Source organism: Sminthopsis crassicaudata, chromosome 3 (assembly GCF_048593235.1).
Source record: "Sminthopsis crassicaudata isolate SCR6 chromosome 3, ASM4859323v1, whole genome shotgun sequence".
In the NCBI taxonomy this organism is placed as follows: domain Eukaryota; kingdom Metazoa; phylum Chordata; class Mammalia; order Dasyuromorphia; family Dasyuridae; genus Sminthopsis; species Sminthopsis crassicaudata.
Window position 1 is genome coordinate 111052974 of NC_133619.1, and position 19912 is coordinate 111072885.

Consider the following 19912-nt stretch of genomic DNA (forward strand, 5'->3'; position numbering starts at 1 on the left):
TATTATGCCTAATTTCCTAAAATTATGTGCTGTTTATAATGACAGTATGGGAAAATTACTCTCAATGTAGATAGCACATTTAGACATGGACAGTTGTTAACAGAAAAATCTAGTTTTGATCAGTTGAAAGGTAATGCCAGGGAAAAGGTGGTGTATACACAAGGAAATCAAATGGAAGACAAAGAATAGAGGCATGGGATGGTAGACTCAGTTTCAGGGACAAACAAAGAAAAAAATGAAATGAACACAACAATTCATGCAAAATTTCAATTGGGCAAATGCAAAAAAAGAGATAAAAAAGTTAACTGAAGAAAATAATTCACTAAAACCTAGAACTGAGCAAATGGAAGTGAATGATTCAATGTGACTTCAATAGTTAGTCAAACAAAACCAAAAAAATAAAAGAAAAATAAAGAGAAGGAAATGTAAAATACCTCATTAGAAAAACAATTAAGCTTGAAAACAGATTTAGAAGAGACAATCTAAGAATTATTGGAATTCCAAAAAAACCATGATGGAAAACAGAGCCTCAACATCACAACATCATCTTTTAGGATATCAAAAACAAAAACAAAAACAAAAACAACAACAACAACAACAAAAAAACAGCCACAATTACCTAGAACCATAGGGTAAAATAGCCATTAAAATAATTCAGCAATCACCTCCCAAAAAAGAACCCAAAATGAAAACTCTAAAAAAATGAGAGTATGTGGGAAATTATTTTAAATTGATATTAAATATCAGTAAAGGCTTATAAATATTTGATGCAAACTTATAAAGTACTTATTTTGGAAAAAAAAATAATAAACATAGAGGATTAGAAGTTACATGGAATGATTCAAACAAATTCCCAAAGAAACTTGCAGGCAATTCTTAGTTCTATTCTACTTCTGAAACTTATGCTGTCTATGGGAGATTAGTTCAAAAGTTTCAGAAGAATTTAGCATTGTTACTATGTTGTTACAAATTCATTTTGAACAATTTTTTTCTATAAATAAAAGTATATTACTAGCACTGCTCATGCTTATAAGTGATTATTGAAATAGAATTTGTTCTTTAAAAAGAGAATGAAGGAAAGGAGCAAGAATTATTTTCTTTCTAGTGAATTAAGGGGGATATTTGTCTCAATTCAAGGAAGAGATTGCTTCTAATGGAATTCACTTTGATGTGAGATATTAAAGTAGCACATCATGTGTAGAAATGACAAGGAAGAAGAAAAACAGTAGTCAAGAAAACCCTTTATTTCATCAGAACCTATATATCTTATCTATGTATACATATATATGTAATATGTATTTGATCTATAAAATATGTATATTATATATATATGCATTTGCAAATATGCATGTACATATTATATATATATATATATATATATATATATATATATATATATAAAATATTTGTAGATATGTATATGACTCAGCTTCTGCCTATATATTTAATCAAGTTTCTCAGAATTTTTGGAATTGAGAGCCACCTTACTTTCCATACCTCTCTCAAAAAAAAATAAATAAATAAAAAACATGTCACTTGTAATGTTCTTCTCTAAAATGTAATGTTCTCCAGGAGCAGGTTTCTTAGGGAGCTTCTGGAGGCAGCCTTCATTTCAGTTCAGTGTAACAATGACCTCAAATGCAGCCAGGAATTAAAGTCCAAATCTTTTACTGTCTCTTTCCAAATCTTATCTCCTTCACTTAGGGCTTGGCTAGTTTTCTGAAGGCCTTCCAGACTTGGTTTTAGTGTTCTCCTGCCACCACTTCTCTGTCTTCCTTCTAAGTACATAAGGATTAGCACCTTGTTTCAAGTTCTGGACAGAACTTGAAACAAGGTGCTAATGGTTATGTTCTTAGTTCACACCTTTAAAGGAGTTCACTCTTTTAAAGGAGTTCACACATTAGTTCACACATTCACACCTTTAGAGAGCATATATAAGGAAGAGTTCACAAGCCCACTAAAGGACAAGCCTACTCTTGGACTAGGGGAGATTCACAAGTCAGAAGCCCACAACCCACTCTTAGAGGCGAGGTCAGATTCATTCCAACTTCCACCTTTGTGCTGAATGGGGACTTCAGGAGGAAGTCAGAGGAGATTCACAAATCGGGCAGAAAGAAGGAAGACCAAAAAAAAAAAAACAAAAAAAAAACCCCACAATTACCTAGAACCATAGGGTAAAATAGCCATTGGTAATAAAACTAAAAAGAATGAAATTATTCCTATTCATGTTATAGAACATATGTTCTTTTTATTATTATTATTATAGCTTTTTACTTACAAAATATATGCATGGGTAATTTTTCAACAATTTTTCAACAACAATTTTGACTCTTGCAAAACCTTCTGTTCCAACTTTCCCCCCTGCTTCTCCCCATCCCTTCCCCTATTTCACAGGTAGTCCAATACATGTTAACTATGTTAAAGTATAAGTTAAAAACAATATATGTATACATATTTACACAGCTATCTTACTAATCAAGAAAAATCAGAAATAGAAAGAAAGAAAAAAAATCTGAGAAGGGAAACAGGAATGTAAGCAAACAATAATACTAAGAGTGGCTCACACTCATTTCCCATAGTTCTCTCTCTGGGTGTAGTTGATCCTCTTCATTACTGAACAATTGGAATTGGTTTGAATCATTTCATTGTTCAAAAGAGCCATATCCATCAGTTGATCATCATATAGCATTGTTGTTGAAGTGCATAATGATCTCCTGGTTCTGCTTATTTGACTCAGCATCAGTTCAAAGAAATCTCTCCAGACCTTTCTGAAATCATACTGTTGATTATTTCTTACAGAACAATAATATTCCATAACATTCATATACCACACCTTATTCATCCATTCTCCAGCTGATAGACATCCATTAACTTTCCGGTTTCTAGCCACTATGAAAAGGGCTGCCACAAACATTTTGGCACATACGGATCCCTCTCCCTTCTTTAGTATTTCCTTGGAATATAAGCTCAGGAGTAGCACTTCTGGGTCAAAGGATATGCACATTTTGATAACTTTTTGAGCATAGTTCCAAATTGCTTTTCAGAATGGTTAGATTCGTTCAAAATTCTACCAGCCATGTAGCAATGTCCCAGCTTTCCCACCTGTCTTCTAACATTCATCATAATATTTTAATCTCATCTTAGTCAATGTGAGAGATATGTAAAGGTATCTCAGAGTTGTCTTAATTTGATTTCTCTGATTAATAATGATTTGGAGCACCTTTTCATTTAACTGGAAATAGTTTAAATTTCTTCATTTGAAAATTATCTGTTCATATCCTTTGACCACTTAACAATTGGAGAATGGCTTGATTTCTTATACATTTCAGTCGATTTTCTATATAATTTGGAAATGAGATTTTTATCAGAACTTTTGGCTGTAAAAATATTTTCCTAGTTTATTGCTTCTCTTCTAATCCTATCTACATTAGTTTTGTTTGTACACAAACTTTTAAACTTAATATAATCAAAATTTTCTATTTTGTGATCAATAATGATCTCAAATTCTTCTTTGGTCACAAATTCCTTTCTCCTCCACAGATCTCAGAGGTTAACTATTCTATGTTTATCTAATTTATTTATTATCTCATTCTTTATGTCTAGATCATTAATCCATTTTGATCTTATCTTGGTATAGGTTGTTAGGTATAGATCGATACCTAGTTTCTGCCATGCTAGTTTCCAATTTTCCCACCAGTTTTTGTTAAATGATTAATTCTTATCCCAAAAGAGGCGGTCTTTGGGTTTGTGAAACACTAGATTGCTATAGTTACTGACTATTTTGTCAATTAAAGTAAATATAAGATAGTTAGGAAGTTAAAGAATTAGCATCACTGCAAGGGGAATCAGGGGGAAAAAGTTTTAAACAAAAGTCAATACCTGATATGAGATTTGGATGAAGAAAACTAAGGCAGAGATGAGGAAGAAATATATTTCAGACACAAATGTAGTCATAGAGAAAAGAATGACAACTATCTGTTCTTGATATTTCCATGATTTTTTGAAGGGGAAAAGAGGTACAATCTCAAGAAGAAAAGCAATAGCATCTCTCTCTCTCTCTCTCTCTCTCTCTCTCTCTCTCTCTCTCTCTCTCTCTCTCTCTCTCTCTCTCTCTCTCTCTCTCTCTCTCTCTCTCTCTCTCTCTCTCTCTCTCTCTCTCTCTCTCTCTCTCTCTCTTTCTCATCTCCTGAACACTTAATACCATGTAATGCTTTCCATCGAATTTGCATATTGTTGTCTTTCACTTCCACTTCTCAGATTCATATATCTATATTTCAAAAATATGTTTGGCTCACTCATTTTAAAGCATCCCTATTTCTTAAGACAGTCTATTTCTTAAGGGAAAGGGATTGCTAAAAGGAATATTATAATTTAAAAATTTATCCATGATAATAACTTTTTAACTAAATCTCAAACATTTTTAGATTACATGCAAGAAATCTAACAATAAGGCTTCTCTTTAAGCAATCTAACCTTGTACAAAATAAAGGTTTCATATACTCCTAGTTGGTCTGTCTGTTTTTTTCTGTTGCTACCCTTGTGTTTTTAGGCTACAAATTGTTGTTAGTCTTTTTACTTCAATGTCTTCATAACTTATTTTACTTGGGTTCACCATATAACAGCTATTTATCCTATTGCCCAGAGTATTATCATTATATTATTAACTACATGTCATCAGACACTAATTAACAGTTGTTTTAAATCATAAATTTTGGATTCATAGAGAAACTTTTTTTTCATTTTTGATTCTATTATCCATTTCATAATTTATTAATGAATAAAATGGATTAGAGGTGATTCTCACAGAAAATACACTTTGAAACAGTGATATAGAATGAAGGAAAGAAGGAATAAGAAAATAAATTAAGTAAATTGAGGTAGTCATAAGCACACTTATGTATGCTTTTGAGAATACCTTTCAATTATATTGATTTGAAACCCTTCAGTGAGAAAGTAGATTTATTGAGAAGGAAGGATTTTTTGACAAAATAAAACAAAACAAAAAACAAACAAACCAAAAAAAAAAAAAAAACACAAGGCAATAATGAATATCTGAGGAAGCTCGATGAGAGGATGAAGGGTAAAGTAATAACCAGGGGCTTAAATAAGGGTTAAAAATGTTTGTAGCCCTACAAAATGATCATTTCATTTAAAGAAGGTGGTTAAATCTAGTAATGGTGTAATGGTCACCTTAAGTTATTGAAATTTGAGTTCAGTGTTCAGTTTGCCAGTACCCTATAGTTGCACAAGGTCTTAAAAAAAAAAAAAAAAGTTTCCATAAAAAGAGAATGCTGACATTTGAGAATTACTTTAGCATCTTAATTGTATCCAACTAAATACCACAAGCACATTTTCCATCATTTTTATGACTAGGGGATAAAATAGACAAAGAAAAGGGCAGATAAATGAAAGTGGTCCCAAGGACTAATATGTAAAAATGAGCTTCCAGAGAGAAACAGAGACAGAGACAGAAATAGAAACAAAGAGAAAGAGACAGAGAGGGAGGGAGGCATTAGAGAAAATATTATCAAAATGAGTTTTTACCTGCAACCTATTTCAATGTTAATTCTTGTGATAAAAATAAGACAACAACTATCTTTATATTCTCTTGTATGAATTTGTCACTTTATTTTCAGTACTTTTTTGTTGGAAAATGGTAGTTTGGTAAATTATCTAAAACTCAGTTGTAAATATTCTAGCTTATTGATAAATATGTTAATGAACAAAATAATAATTTTGATAATATAATTGTTTTTAATGTTTTCCGTGCATTTAATTGTTTTCCTCTGCTAGTTCCTACTATTAATTGAAGAGAAATTAATAAAAACCTGTGTAGTTACATTAATCACAATGTAATTTTATTTTCTAATCCATCGAGGAAGGTGGCCTAGCAATAGCTGATCTCAAATTATAGTACAAAGCAGTAATCATCTAAACAATTTAGTACAGGCTAAGAATTAGAGTGGTAGAGTACCTAGATTAGGTACACAGTACATAATAGTAAATGACCATAGTAATCTAGTGTTTGGATAAGCCCAAAGATCTAAGCTTTTAACACTAGAACTTACTAGCTCATACAAACTTCCTGGAAAAATACAAAGCTATTTGGCAGAAACTAAAAATAGACCAATATTTCATATCATATACCAATTTGATTTAGACATAAAGGGTGATATCATCAGCAAATCGGGACACTATGGAATAGTTTATTTGTCAAATCAGAGAGTGTGTAGGACTTAATAACAAATGAGAGATGAAAATGATCATGAGACGTAAAATAAATAATTTTGATTTGATTAAATTAAAAGGCTAGGTACAAACAAAACCAACAAACTCAAGATTAGAAGGAAAGCAAAAAGTTAGGTAAAATATTTTTTACAGCAAGTATTTCATTTTTTAATTTTTTTATTAATTTTATAATTATAAAAATTTTTACACTACATATGCATGAGTAATTTTTTATAGCATTATCCCTTGTATTCATTTTTCCAAATTTTCCCCTCCCTCTCTCTATTCCCTCCCCTAGATGACAGGCAATCCCATACATATTAAATGTGTTACCTAGATACAATATATGTGTGTAAATCCAATCTTCTTGTTGCACGTTCTTTGGATTCCGAAGGTATAAGTAACCCGGGTAGAAAGACAATAGTGCTAACAGTTTACATTCAATTCCCAATGTTCCTTCTCTGGGTGTAGTTGTTTCTGTCCATCATTGATCAACTGGAAGTGAGTTGGATATTTTTTATGCTCAAGATATCCACTTCCATCACAATATATCTTCATACAGTATTATTGTTGAAGTGTATAGTGATCTCCTGGTTCTGCTCATTTCACTCAGCATCAGTTCATGTAAGTCACTCCAAACCTCTCTGTATTCATCCTGCTGGTCATTTCTTACAGAGAGATAATATTCCATAACCTTCATATGCCATAATTTACCCAACCATTTTCCAATTGATGGACATCTATTCATTTTCCAGTTTCTAGCCACTACAAAAAGGGCTGCCACAAACATTTTGGCAAATACAGGTCCCTTTCCCTTCTTTAATATTTATTTGGGATATAAGCCCAGTAGTAGAACTGCTGGGTCAAAGGGTATGCACGGTTTGATATCTTTTTGGGCATAGTTCCAAATTGCTCTCCAGAATGGCTGGATTCTTTCACAACTCAACTAACAATGTATTAGTGTCCCAGTTTTGCCACATCCCCTCCAACATTCATCATTATTTGTTCCTGTCATCTTAGCCAATCTGACAGGTGTGTAGTAGTACCTCAGAGTTGTCTTAGTTTGCATTTCTCTGATCAGTAGTGATTCGCAATACTCTTCCATGTGATATGAGTGGATATAGTTTCAATTTCATCACCTGAAAATTGTCTGTTCATAACTTTTAACCATTTATCAATTGGAGAATGGTGTGATTTCTTGTAGATGAGAGTCAGTTCTCTATATATTTTGGAAATGAGGCCTTTATCAGAGACTTAAACTGTAAAAATATTTTCCCAATTTGTTATTTCCTTTCTAATCTTGTTTGCATTAGTATTGTTTGTACAGAAACTTTTTAGTTTGATGTAATCAAAATCTTCTATTTTGTAATCAATAATGATCTCTACTTCTCCTCTGGTCATAAATTCCTTCCTCCTACTCAGGTCTGAGAGGTAGACTGTTTCTCTAATCTATTTATGATCTAGTCGTTTTCTCTAATCTATTTATGATCTCATTCTTTATGCCTAAATCATGGACCCATTTTGAGCTTATCTTGGTATATGGTGTTAAGTGTGGGTCCATATCTAATTTCTGCCATACTAATTTCCAGTTTTCCCAACAGTTTTTTTTCAAATAATGAATTTTTATCCCAAATGTTGGTATCTTTGGGTTTGACAAACACTAGATTGCTATAATTGTACCCTTTTTTGTCCTTTGTACCTAATCCGTTCCATTGATCAACTGGTCTATTTCTTAGCCAATAATATCAAATGGTTTTGGTTACTGCTGCTTTATAATATAGCTTTCGATCAGGTACAGCTACAACCTTCATCTGACTTTTTTTTTTTTTTTATTAATTCCCTAGAAATTCTTGACTTTTTATTCTACCATATGAATTTTGTTGTTATTTTTTCTAGGTCATTAAAATAGTTTCTTGGGAGTCTGATTGGTATAGCACTAAATAAATAGATTAGTTTGGGGAGTATTGTCATCTTTATTATATTTGCTCGGCCTATCCACGAACACTGAATATCTTTACATTATTTAAATCTGACTTTATTTTTGTGGGAAGCGTTTTGTAATTTTGCTCATATAATTCCTGACTTTTCTTTGGTAGATGGATTCCCAAATATTTAATGCTCTCGACATTTGTTTGGAATGGAATTCCTCTTTGTATCTCTTGCAGTTGAATTTTGTTGGTAATGTATAAAAATGCTGAGGATTTATGTGAATTTATTTTGTATCTAGCAACTTTGCTAAAGTTGTGAATTATTTCTAATAATTTTTTATTAGAATCTCTGGGGATCTCTAAGTATATATCATATCATCTGCAAAGAGTGACAGTTTGATTTCCTCATTACCTACTCTTATTCTCTTAATCTCTTTCTTGATACAATATTAAATAGTAATGGTGATAGTGGGCAACCTTGTTTCACTCCTAATCTTACTGGGAAAGTTTCCAGTTTATCTCCATTACATAATATGTTACTGACAGTCTTAAATATATTCTCTTGACTATTTTAAAAAATAGTCCATTTATTCCTATACTCTCAAGTATTTTTAGTAGGAATGGATGTTCGATTTTATCAAAAGCTTTTTCTACATCTATTGAGATGATCATATGGTTTTTATTAATTTGATTATTAATATGGTAAATTATATTAACTGTTTTCCTAATATTAAACCAGCCCTGCATTCCTGGTATAAATCCTATTTGATCATGGTATATTATCCTGGGGATGATTTTCTGAAGCCTTTTTTGTTAATATCTTATTTAAGATTTTAGCATCAATATTCATTAAGGAGATTGGTCTATAGTTTTCTTTATCAGTTTTCAATCTACCTGGTTTAGGAATCATTGCCATGTTTGTGTCATAAAAGGAGTTTGGTAGGACTCCTTCATCCCCTATTTTTTCAAATAGTTTACATAACATTGGGACGAATTATTCTTTAAATGTTTGGTAGAATTCCCATGTAAATCCATCTGGTCCTAGGGATTTTTTTCTGAAGAGTTGATTAATAGTTTTTCTATTTCTTTTTCTGAAATGGGACTATTTAAGCAGTTTACCTCCTCTGCTAATCTAGGAAGCCTATATTTTTGGAGGTAGTCATCCATTTCACTTAAGTTATCAAATTTATTGGCATAAAGTTGGGCAAAGTACCTCATTATTTCTCTAATTTCCTCTTCATTGGTGGAAAGATCCCCCTTTTCATTTTTAAGATTAACAATTTGATTTTCCTCTTTCCTTTTTCTGATCAGATTTACCAAAGATTTATCCATTTTATTGTTTTTTCATAAAACCAACTCTTGGTTTTATTTATTAATTCAATAGTTATTTTACTTTCAATATTATTGATTTCTCCATTTAAATTTAGCATTTCAAGTTTAGTTTTTGGTTGGGGGTTTTTAATTTGGTCTTTTTTCTAGCTTTTTAAGTTGCAGGCCCAATTCATTAATCTTTTCTTTCTCTTTTTTATTCAAATAAGTCTCTAAAGATATAAAATTTCCCTTTATTACCGCTTTAGCTTCATCCCACAAATTTTGGTATGATGTCTCATCATTGTCATTATCTTGGGTGAAATTATTAATTGTTTCTATAATTTGCTGTTTCACCCAGTCATTCTTTAAGATGAGGTTATTCAGTTTGCCATTACTTTTTGGTCTATTTACCCCTAACTTCTTATTGAATGTAGTTTTTATTGCATTGTGATCTGAGAAGAAGGCAGTTACTATTTCTGCCTTCCTGCATTTAATTTTGAGATCTTTATGTCCCAATATGTGGTCAATTTTTGTATAGAATCCATGAACTACTGAGAAGAAAGTATACTGCTTTCTATCACCATTCATTTTTCTGCAAAGGTCTATCATACCTAGTTTTTCTAATGTTCTATTTACCTCTTTAATTTCTTTCTTATTGTTGTGGTTTGATTTATCTAATTCTGAAAGTGCAAGGTTGAGATTTCCCACTATTATAGTTTTGCTATCTATTTCTTCTTGCAACTCTCTTAACTTCTCCTTTAGGAATGTAGATGCTATATCACTTGGTACATATATGTTTAGTATTGATATGGCTTCATTGTCTATGCTACCTTTTAGTAGGATATAGTTTCCTTTCTTATCTCTTTTAATTAGATCAATTTCTGCTTTTGCTTGGTCTGAGATAAAGATGGCAACCCCTGCCTTTTTGGCTTTACTTGAAGCATAATAGATTCTGCTCCAACCTTTTACCTTTACTCTGTATGTGTCTCCCTGCTTTAAGTGTGTTTCCTGTAAACACCATATTGTAGGGTTCTGACTTTTGATCCTGTCTGCTATCCACCTCTGTTTAATGGGAGAATTCTTCCCATTCACATTTACAGTTAAATTACTAATTCTGTATTTCTTGCCATCATATTATCCGCTGATTATGCTTTTTTCCCCTTTTACCCCCTGAACCCTTTCCCCAGTATTTAATTCATGGACCCCACTTGTGACACGCAGCCCTCCCTTTTTAGTATCCCTCCCCCTCCTTTTAAGTCCCTTCCCCTTTCTTTTACCCTTCCCTTATTCCCCTTTTCCTTTTCCCTTTTCCTCTCCCCCCTTTTAATGAGGTGAGAAAGAATTCTCTGAAAAACAAATATGTCAATTATTTACTCTTTGAGCCTACTCTGATGAGAATAAGATTCACACAATGTTTCTCCCCCTCTCTAAATTCCCTCAGATGTGGTAGATTTTCTATGCCTCTTCCTGGGATGTAGTTTCCCTCTTATCTCTCCTTTTTCTTTTTCTGATACTATCTCCTTCCCTTTACTACTTCCCTTTTTTTTTTTTTTTTTTTTTTAATATTATATCAGTAAAATCAAATTATCCATGTGGACTTTCTGTATATCCACAACAGAGATACAGTTCTCAAGAGTTCTTTTTACTTTTTTCTGCTTTTCTTCAGTCTTGTGGATGTAGATCAAATTTTTTGTTTAAGTCTGGTTTTTTTCTTATAAACAAATGGAATTTCTCTGTTTCATTTAATAATCATCTTCTTCCATGGAAGAAAATGCTAAACTTAGCTGGGTAGTTTATTCTTGGTTGCAATCCTTGTTCTTTTGCCTTTTGAAATATCAGGTTCCAGGCCCTTCGATCCTTTAATATGGATGCAGCCAGATCTTGAGTGACCCTTATTGTGGCCCCTTGATATTTGAATTGTTTTTTTCCTAGCTGCTTGCAGTATTTTTTCCTTAGTTTGGTAGTTCTGCAGCTTAGCCACAGTGTTCCTTGGAGTTTTTTTTTTTTTTTTTTTTTTGAGGGTCTTTTTCAGAATGTGTTCGATGAATTCTTTCAATGCCTATTTTCCCTTCTGTTTCTATTATCTCTAATCTAAGCTCTTTTTTTCATCATAGTTTTCAGGATGTCCAATGATCCTCAGATTATCTCTCCTAGATCTATTTTCCAGGTCTATAGATTTTCCCAGTAAGTATTTGACATTATTCTTCAGCTTTTCATTTGTTGTTGTTGTTGTTGTTTTGTTTTGTTTGACTAATTCTTGGTTTCTCAATGAATCATTCATTTCTATTTGTTCAGTCCTGATTTTTAATGAGTTATTTTCTTCATTCACATTTTTTAGTTCTTTTTGTATATGCCCAATTGCTTTTAAATGAATTATTTTGGTCTGTTGAATTTTTTTTTTTTTTCATTTCACTGACTTTTTTTTTTTAAGTGAGTTATTTTCTTTTTCCAAATCACAAACCCTACTATCTTGGGAATTTTTTATCTTTTCCAATTCAGAAATCCCACTTTCCTGTGATTTTTTTGACCTTTTCTAATTCACAAATTTTGTTTCCCTACACTTCCTATGAATTCTTTATTTTTTCCAACTCAAATTTCAAGACGTTGTTATTCTCTATCATAGCTTCTCTTTCCTTTCCCCATTTTTCTTCAAACTCTCTTAAATTTTTACTAGTCTCTTCTAGAAGAGAGTTATGTGATGGGGGGCAGGTATCATTCCCCTTTAGGGTGTTATTTGGAAACTGTCTTCTCTTAGCCTCCACGGGGTTGGATAGCTGCTCTTTCTCTGTATAGAAGGTGTCAATCATTCTCTTCAGCTTCTTACTCATTTTTAAAAATCTGTGTGGGGTTGGCCCTTTTGGTAGGAATTTTATCAGCTTCCTCCCAGACAGGGATAGGATGCAGCAATCCTGTGACTGGGCTAAAAGAGACCTCTGGGAGAGAGTTCCCCTCCCTGCCTAGAAGTGACTTCAAGATGGTTAGTACGGCTGCATTGTGAGGAGTGCCCAGTGAAGGACCCCGCTGTTTGGCCTAGCGACTGCCTTGAGACTAGAGGCAGAACAGTAAAAGCGTCACAAACCTGGGCCAAAGCATCCTGTGGAGCTGTGGATATTAGCAGCTGACACAAAAAGCCCCTGCACTTAAACCGGAAGAGTCTGCCTGGAAAGCGCAGTCTCTGCTGCTAAACTTCTGCTATTATGGGAGTTCTGTTGCTAGAGTTTTTCGCTGCAGTGAGAATTCCACTGCCTTAGGTTGAGTCCCACACTATGTGGATTAGAGGCTTCCCTGACCTGTGCCCCACTCTGTTCAGGTTCTTAACTGCCCAAAGGAAAAGCCCCAGACAGCAGCAGGCAGCTGCACAGCCGTGCTGAGATATGTTAGGTCGCTTCCAATTTGGGGTGATTATTTTATCTGGCTATTGCTTTAACATGGTTTTAATTTCTCTTCTGATCTGCTATTTTTAAAAGCAGAGTAGAGCTATCAGCCTATGCCAGATTCTTCTATCTCAGTGGCTTCTCTGATCCCAAAGTTCTCCCCAGCCCATTTGGCACAGTGTGCTAGCCCCACTCCAACACTGTCTGTGCTGATCTTTTTTTTTTCCTCCCCTTGGAACTGACCTTTTCTGTCAAAATTCCAGAATCTCTTTTCGGCTGATAAGTTGTGCTTCTAATCCTTGTGGTTTTTATCAGTCTACCGTTATTTTTGAGGCTGATTTAACTAGTTGGTATTGAGTGAAGAAGGGAGCTTACAAATTCATGCGTATCTTCTCCGCCATCTTGGCTCCAACCCCGACAGCAAGTATTTCTAAAAAGGCCACATTTCTTTATCATCTGAAGAACTGAATCAAATTCATAAGGATATAAATCATTCCCCAATTGATAAGTGGTGAAAAAATATAAATAAGCAGTTTTCAGAAGATATAATCAAAGCTATCTACAATTAAATTAAAAAAAAAGTTCTGAATCACTACTCATTACAGAAATGCACTTTTAAAGACTTCTGAAATAATACTATCTATCTGAATGACTAAAATAACAGAAAAGAAAGATGATTGATGTTGGTGAGAATATCGGAAAATTGAAACACTAATGCACTGCTGATAGAATTGTAAATTGGTCCAAGCATTTTGAATTATAATTTGGACTAATGCCCTAAGGGTTAAAAAACCATGCATGTCCTTTGAATTAGCATTACCATGTCTTAGTGTATTTCCCACAGGGATAAAGATAAATGAGAAAGACCTCTATATACAAAAATATTTATAGCAGCTTTTTTCTAGCAATTGAGAAGATCCTCATCAATTACAGAATGGTTGAACAAGTGGTGATTTATAACTATAATGAAATAATGAGTCTTAAGAAATAAGCACAGTGGTTTTAGAAAAACTTAAAAGACATATAAACTGATGCAAAATGAACTGAGAAGAATTATATATAGTTTAATCATTATACATAGTAAATATATAGGAGATAAATTTACATAATAATTACAATAATTTATAATTATTCACTAGGATTAACTCTGATTAATATAATGCTACAAGACACTTCTGAAGTATTCAACTTGAATAATATTCACCTCCAAGTAAAAAACTTATGAAGTGTGAATTAAAATTATAGCTTTTTTGCAAAATGGCTAATATGCAAATTTTTTGGCATTACAATAGGTGAGGGAGGATTTGGAGATAAAGAGAGAATTTGGAACTCAGATAGATATTACATAAAGATTATATATGATGAATTATGCATATATATATAAAACTTATCTATATACATATATATGTGTGTGTCTGTATATATCCATATCTTTATCTACACACACACATGTACATCCCCCCCACACACACATATATATGTTACTTTTATATATTATCCAGATTCTGGATGACATGCCTTACTTTTTATATACTCATATTGGACTAGTTTTCTTGAATACTATAACAGGGTATTGACTCGTATTGACTTTGTGGTTTATTGTCCCAGCCTGATAATTTTTGGACAAGAAGTTCTGTTTAGCTATAATTCTCCAACTTACAATTATGAAATTGGATTTATTTAACATAAATATAAAACTTTAAGTACATTAATTTTAAATTTTATCTTTTTTAAATTGTATTTTCTTCTGATCTTTCAAGATCTTTTTTCCTTTTTTTTTTTCTGAGGCTGGGGTTAAGTGACTTGCCCAGGGTCACACAGCTAGGAAGTGTTAAGTGTCTGAGACCAGATTTGAACTTGGGTCCTCCTGAATTCAGGGCTGGTGCTTTATCCACTGCGCCACTTAGCTGCCCCTCAAGATCTTTTTTGAAGTCTAACTCTGCTAGATAGTCATGATCAAGTGTAATAATATTTCTATTTATGAATCAAAAGTATCTAATTATTGTGTATCTAATCTAGCCTATATGTTAATGATCAAAGTCATTAGCAAAAATAGATATATACACACAAATATAGATCTTCACATATAAGTATATATGTATACATAAATATATACATATATATCTGCGTATATATTCATTCACATATACACACTTCTGTATGTATGTGTATTTAAAACAACACATGGTCAGGCACAGAACCACAGCATACTCCAATGCAGAACCATTTCCATGTTGGAAATTAATAAGCCTTGGGATGATTAGTTTCAGAATCCCAAGTAATTCTGAAACCACAATCACAATATGGATTTCCTCACACCTCTCAATCTTTTTTATAAGAATTTAATAATGCTTATTTTTAAGAGCACTGCTAGTTAAATTATGTCAAATGCATTTATTTGATCTATACCTGTGTTAACCTTATTTAAAATAACTGCTACAAAAGCAACAAGCAAAGATTCAAATCTTGATAGTCTGGAATGGCCTGTTCTTGATGAAACATGTTTCCTCATTCCTCAATTTTTTCAATGTTTTCCAACAGTACTTTTTATAGAATCTACTAGGACATTCATAGGAATCAAAGTCAAGCTGACTTGACAATAGTTTACAGATTTCAATTAGTTCTTGTTTTGAAAATGGAAACATTTGCCATTTTTCATTTCTACAAGATCTCTTATCTTTTCCAATTTTGGGGGGGGAAAATCAGTTTTTAAATACCAGAGAATGTTGTAAATTGAATAAGATGACAAATTCATGAATGGTACCTAACTCATTTTTCCTTAATAATATTTCATTTTTCTAATTACATGAAAAGACAATTGTTAACATTAATTAGCATTTTGAATTCCAAATTTCATCCCTTACTTCCCTACTCCCTGAGACAGTAAGCAATTTAATATAGATTATACATGTTAAATGTTATCATGTTAGTCATGTTGTGAAAGAAGACACAGACTCAAAAAAAGCACACAAAAATAAAGTAGATAATATTATGTTTTAATTTGCATTCTGATTCTATCATTTCTTAATCTGATGGTGGATAGCATTATTTCCTTTCTTATTTATTATCTGCTCACTTATCTAGTCCTCAATTCCCCTAGTCTTATTTGTGGAATTTTTTCTGATATTCCATGGCATAAGCTGAAAGACTTCTGAGCTTTTCAATAAGATAAAGCTGAAACCAGAGGTGTGTTGGAGCCTGAATAAGTCCTCATGATTGAAAAAAAAAAAAAAATATGAGTGTGACATTTAAACCGTAGAAATTAGCAAAGGCTACAAGCCAAGGCTTGACTTATTCTGTGTGAGGTTCAGGATGAACTCAAATTTTTAGTGTAAGATCTTGCTGAGAATTTTTCTGGGCTATTCATTCACCTTTGCTCTCTATCTAATTCTTGAACGTGACCCCAAAAAGCTGCAATATGTGCAGGAGTAACATCCCTGTAAAATTATCTCAGCAATTGTACTAAAAAAAAAGTTGAAAATAACCACTAAGTCTCAAACCCATTAGTGAAGTTAAAGGGATGTCTACCTCCAGCATGTAAAGATTTACCCAGCAGAATAGACAGATAAGAACAATCTATGTCATTGGCCATGAAGTAGCTGAAACAGATTTGTGGAGCACTTATAGCTTAGTTAGACATAAAAGATTCCAAGGTCATTCATTCCAAGATCATCCACTTCATCCTAGTCCAATCATCTTAAATTTTGTTTTACTAATAGACTTTAAAATAATTATCAGCATAGAACTAAGCAAATGGATTTGTAGTAGCTAGTATTGTATAGACCAAGAAAGGAAAGAAATTAATGTTAGGGGAAGTAAGTAGATAACAGATATTTGAAAATAATTCTTACAGATGCATCAGGATTTCTTCTCCTCTGAGTCTGAATGCATCCTCATACTTAATAAGGCAGAGCTAGCCCAAGCTTCCTGGGTTAGTGTTTGATGTGTGTCCCTTATTGAAAGAAGAAGTGTTAATAGATAGGGGGAAATATAGTGGCAGAACAATAACCTTTTGAGTCTTGTTATTAAGATATCTTTCCCTATATAGTATTTCTCCCCTATATCAATGATGAGTATAAAGGATAGCTTGTCAATGTTTTGTGAACTGGGCTGTACTGCAAGGGCTACAATTCTTAAGCCACAGTATGCATCAAAGGGCTGTGTTGATGATCCAGTGTTATAAAATCATTAACAGCTGTACCTCTAATAACATTTTTTCTGACCTCTTCCCAATTCTCTGATCCTCCTCTCTGTGTATATAATCTATGTTAAGGTTCTCTAATCATAAGTACACTCTAATGAGGAGAAGGTTTTATCACAACAGTAGTTTAGAACTTTTAAACTCAAGTCATCCACCAATCTCAGCCTCCCCAGAAGCATGTCTATATATGTGTATCACACCCTCCTAACATTTTCTTGATGAAATAACTAGCTTGAAAGAATTTTGCTTTTTTATTATAAATAAAATATTGGATTAAACCTTATATTTATTGTTTAGGGAAATAATACCAATAAATATAGGGTTAAAGATGAATGTTATGAACTGGACATTCTTATGAGCATGATAGAACTCGTCTGCAAATCTGGAAAGTAGGACAGCTATAATTTATATGAAATTATTTGACTTTATATCATGTAAACAGCAAGTGACAGGCAGAAATTTAATTTATGAAGTGCAAACATAGCAAATTATCTGAGTATAGTTCATATATTAGAGTAACCTGGGAAATTAATTTAATATAATTGTTAAAATCCCAATACATGTCAATATTAATTCATATTTGTTATACAATAATTACCTACAAATAAATTTAATAAAGTGGTTGAGACAAAAAAAATTAATTGCTGATTATAGATAGTAACTTTATGTTAGAAAAATGCACTACCTAATCTTTCACAAATTTAATATAGGTTACTTGGTATAGGTCCCATGCTACTGCTATATGCAAATGTTGGAGATTAGTAGTTAAGATTGTTTTAATATTTCATTAGACAATGAGAACAGAAGGAATGACTTATTTGATAATAAAATGGTTGGTTCTAGTTTAAACTTTGAAACAAGAATTTTACTGGTATTCTACCCTAAAGCTTTGACTCATACTGAGACCACTGTGGTGCAAGCTTTTTGTTTTGCAATTATCTATAACAAAGTTTTGCTACAAAACTAGCTCAGAGAAAACATGAGAATCATGTGTATCATGAAAAATTAAAAAGCCAGCGAAAATGGATTCTACTTAGAAAAAAATAGTTTGGGAACCCAGCAAATATTAAGTAAAGCAAATTATTGTTGGATAATGAAGTAGTATTCTTTCTAGTAATTCATAAAAATTGAGAAGAGAAACACCCAAGTATAAATAGAATTTAAAGCAGTGGTCCTCAAACTTTTTAAAACGGGGGCCAGTTCACTGTCCCTCAGACTGTTGGAGGGCCGGACTATAGTAAAAACAAAAATTGTGAACAAATTCCTATGCACGCTGCATATATCTTATTTTGAAGTGAAAAAACAAAATGGGAACAAATACAATATTTAAAATGAAATAAAGTTAAATCAACAAACTTACCAGTATTTCAATGGGAACTATGGGCCTGCTTTTGGCTAATGAGATGGTCAATGTCTGGTTCCATATTTGTCATTGCTAGTTGTAACAAGTGATGCAAGTGTGCATCCATTAGTCTTGATCTGGTTGTAGAATTCAAATGTTTCATTCTAGAAAAAGTCTGTTCACAGACATAAGTGCTGCCAAAGATGGTTGCCATTTTGAGTGCATAGTTACTGAGATGAGGATATGTCTCAGAGGGGAGAGATGCATAGAAATTATGAAGGCTGCTTGACTTGAATGCATCTTTCAGAGAGTCACAATTCTGCAGTTCAGCCAGTTCCATTTGGTAAATTATATCCACATTTTCAATGTCAACAGAAATTTTGAGTTGTGGGGAGATGGCAGAAGTTTTCTTCCTTCACTTGTTTGATGAGGAGGCCTAATTTTACTTCAAATGCTTTGACATGTGATAGCATATCACAGATGAGCTTCCCCTTTCCTTGAAGTTGCATATTGAAATTGTTGAGTAGCTCTATTATATGTCAGAAAGGCAAGGTGACATTTCCATTCTGCATCATTGAGCTCTGGTACTTCTTTGTTTTTTGAAAGCAGAAAAGTTGTAATCTGTAGAAATAAGTCATAGAAACGTTTCAAAACTCTCCATCGACTCGGCCAATGGACTTCTGTGTGATATAGAACATCTTTATACTCAACATTTAGCTCAGACAGAAATTCTTGAAATTATCTGTGATTGATTGCATTAGCTCTAATGAAGTTAGCACAGAATACCATAATTTTCATAACAGAGTCCCACTTCAGTGATTTACTACACACTGCTTGTTGGTGGATGAGGCAGTGTATGGCTATTGGATGAGAATAGTTATGTTTGTTCATCTCTTGGTTAATGTGAACAATTACTCCTTTCTTAGACCCCACGATGCTACAGGCACCATCAATTGTCACATTGGCTAGTTTAGCCCAGTCCATCTCCATTCATAGTTTTGCAAATCTTTTCATAGATATCCTCTCCTGTAGTTGTTCCTTTGATGCTTTGCAGTGCATCAAGCTCTTCTATGACTTCAAAATAATCATTCACCCCATGAATAAAAATTAGAAGTTGTGCAGAATCATGAACATCATTGCTTTCATCGAGTGCCAAGGAAAAATATAAAATTATTTTTGTGGAATTTTGCAAATGCTGATGCAGATTTTCTCCCATTTCTTCAATCCTCCATGTAATTGTATGTCCTGAAAGACTCACTGTACTAAATAAATTGGCCTTCTTTGGACACATCTCTTTGGCAGCAGAAAGAAGGCATTTTTTAGCAAATTCTGTCTCCACAAATGGTCTGCCAGTGCGTGCTGTTAGCTTGGCAACTTGAAAACTTGCTCACAGTGATGAAATATTTAGCTGTTTCTGCTTCACAAAAATATTTTGCTGAGTTGTCAATGAATTTTTCAGTTTTAATGTTTTATCTTTTCTCACTTCTCCAACCAAGCAATCATATTTATCTTTATGTTGAGTTTCATA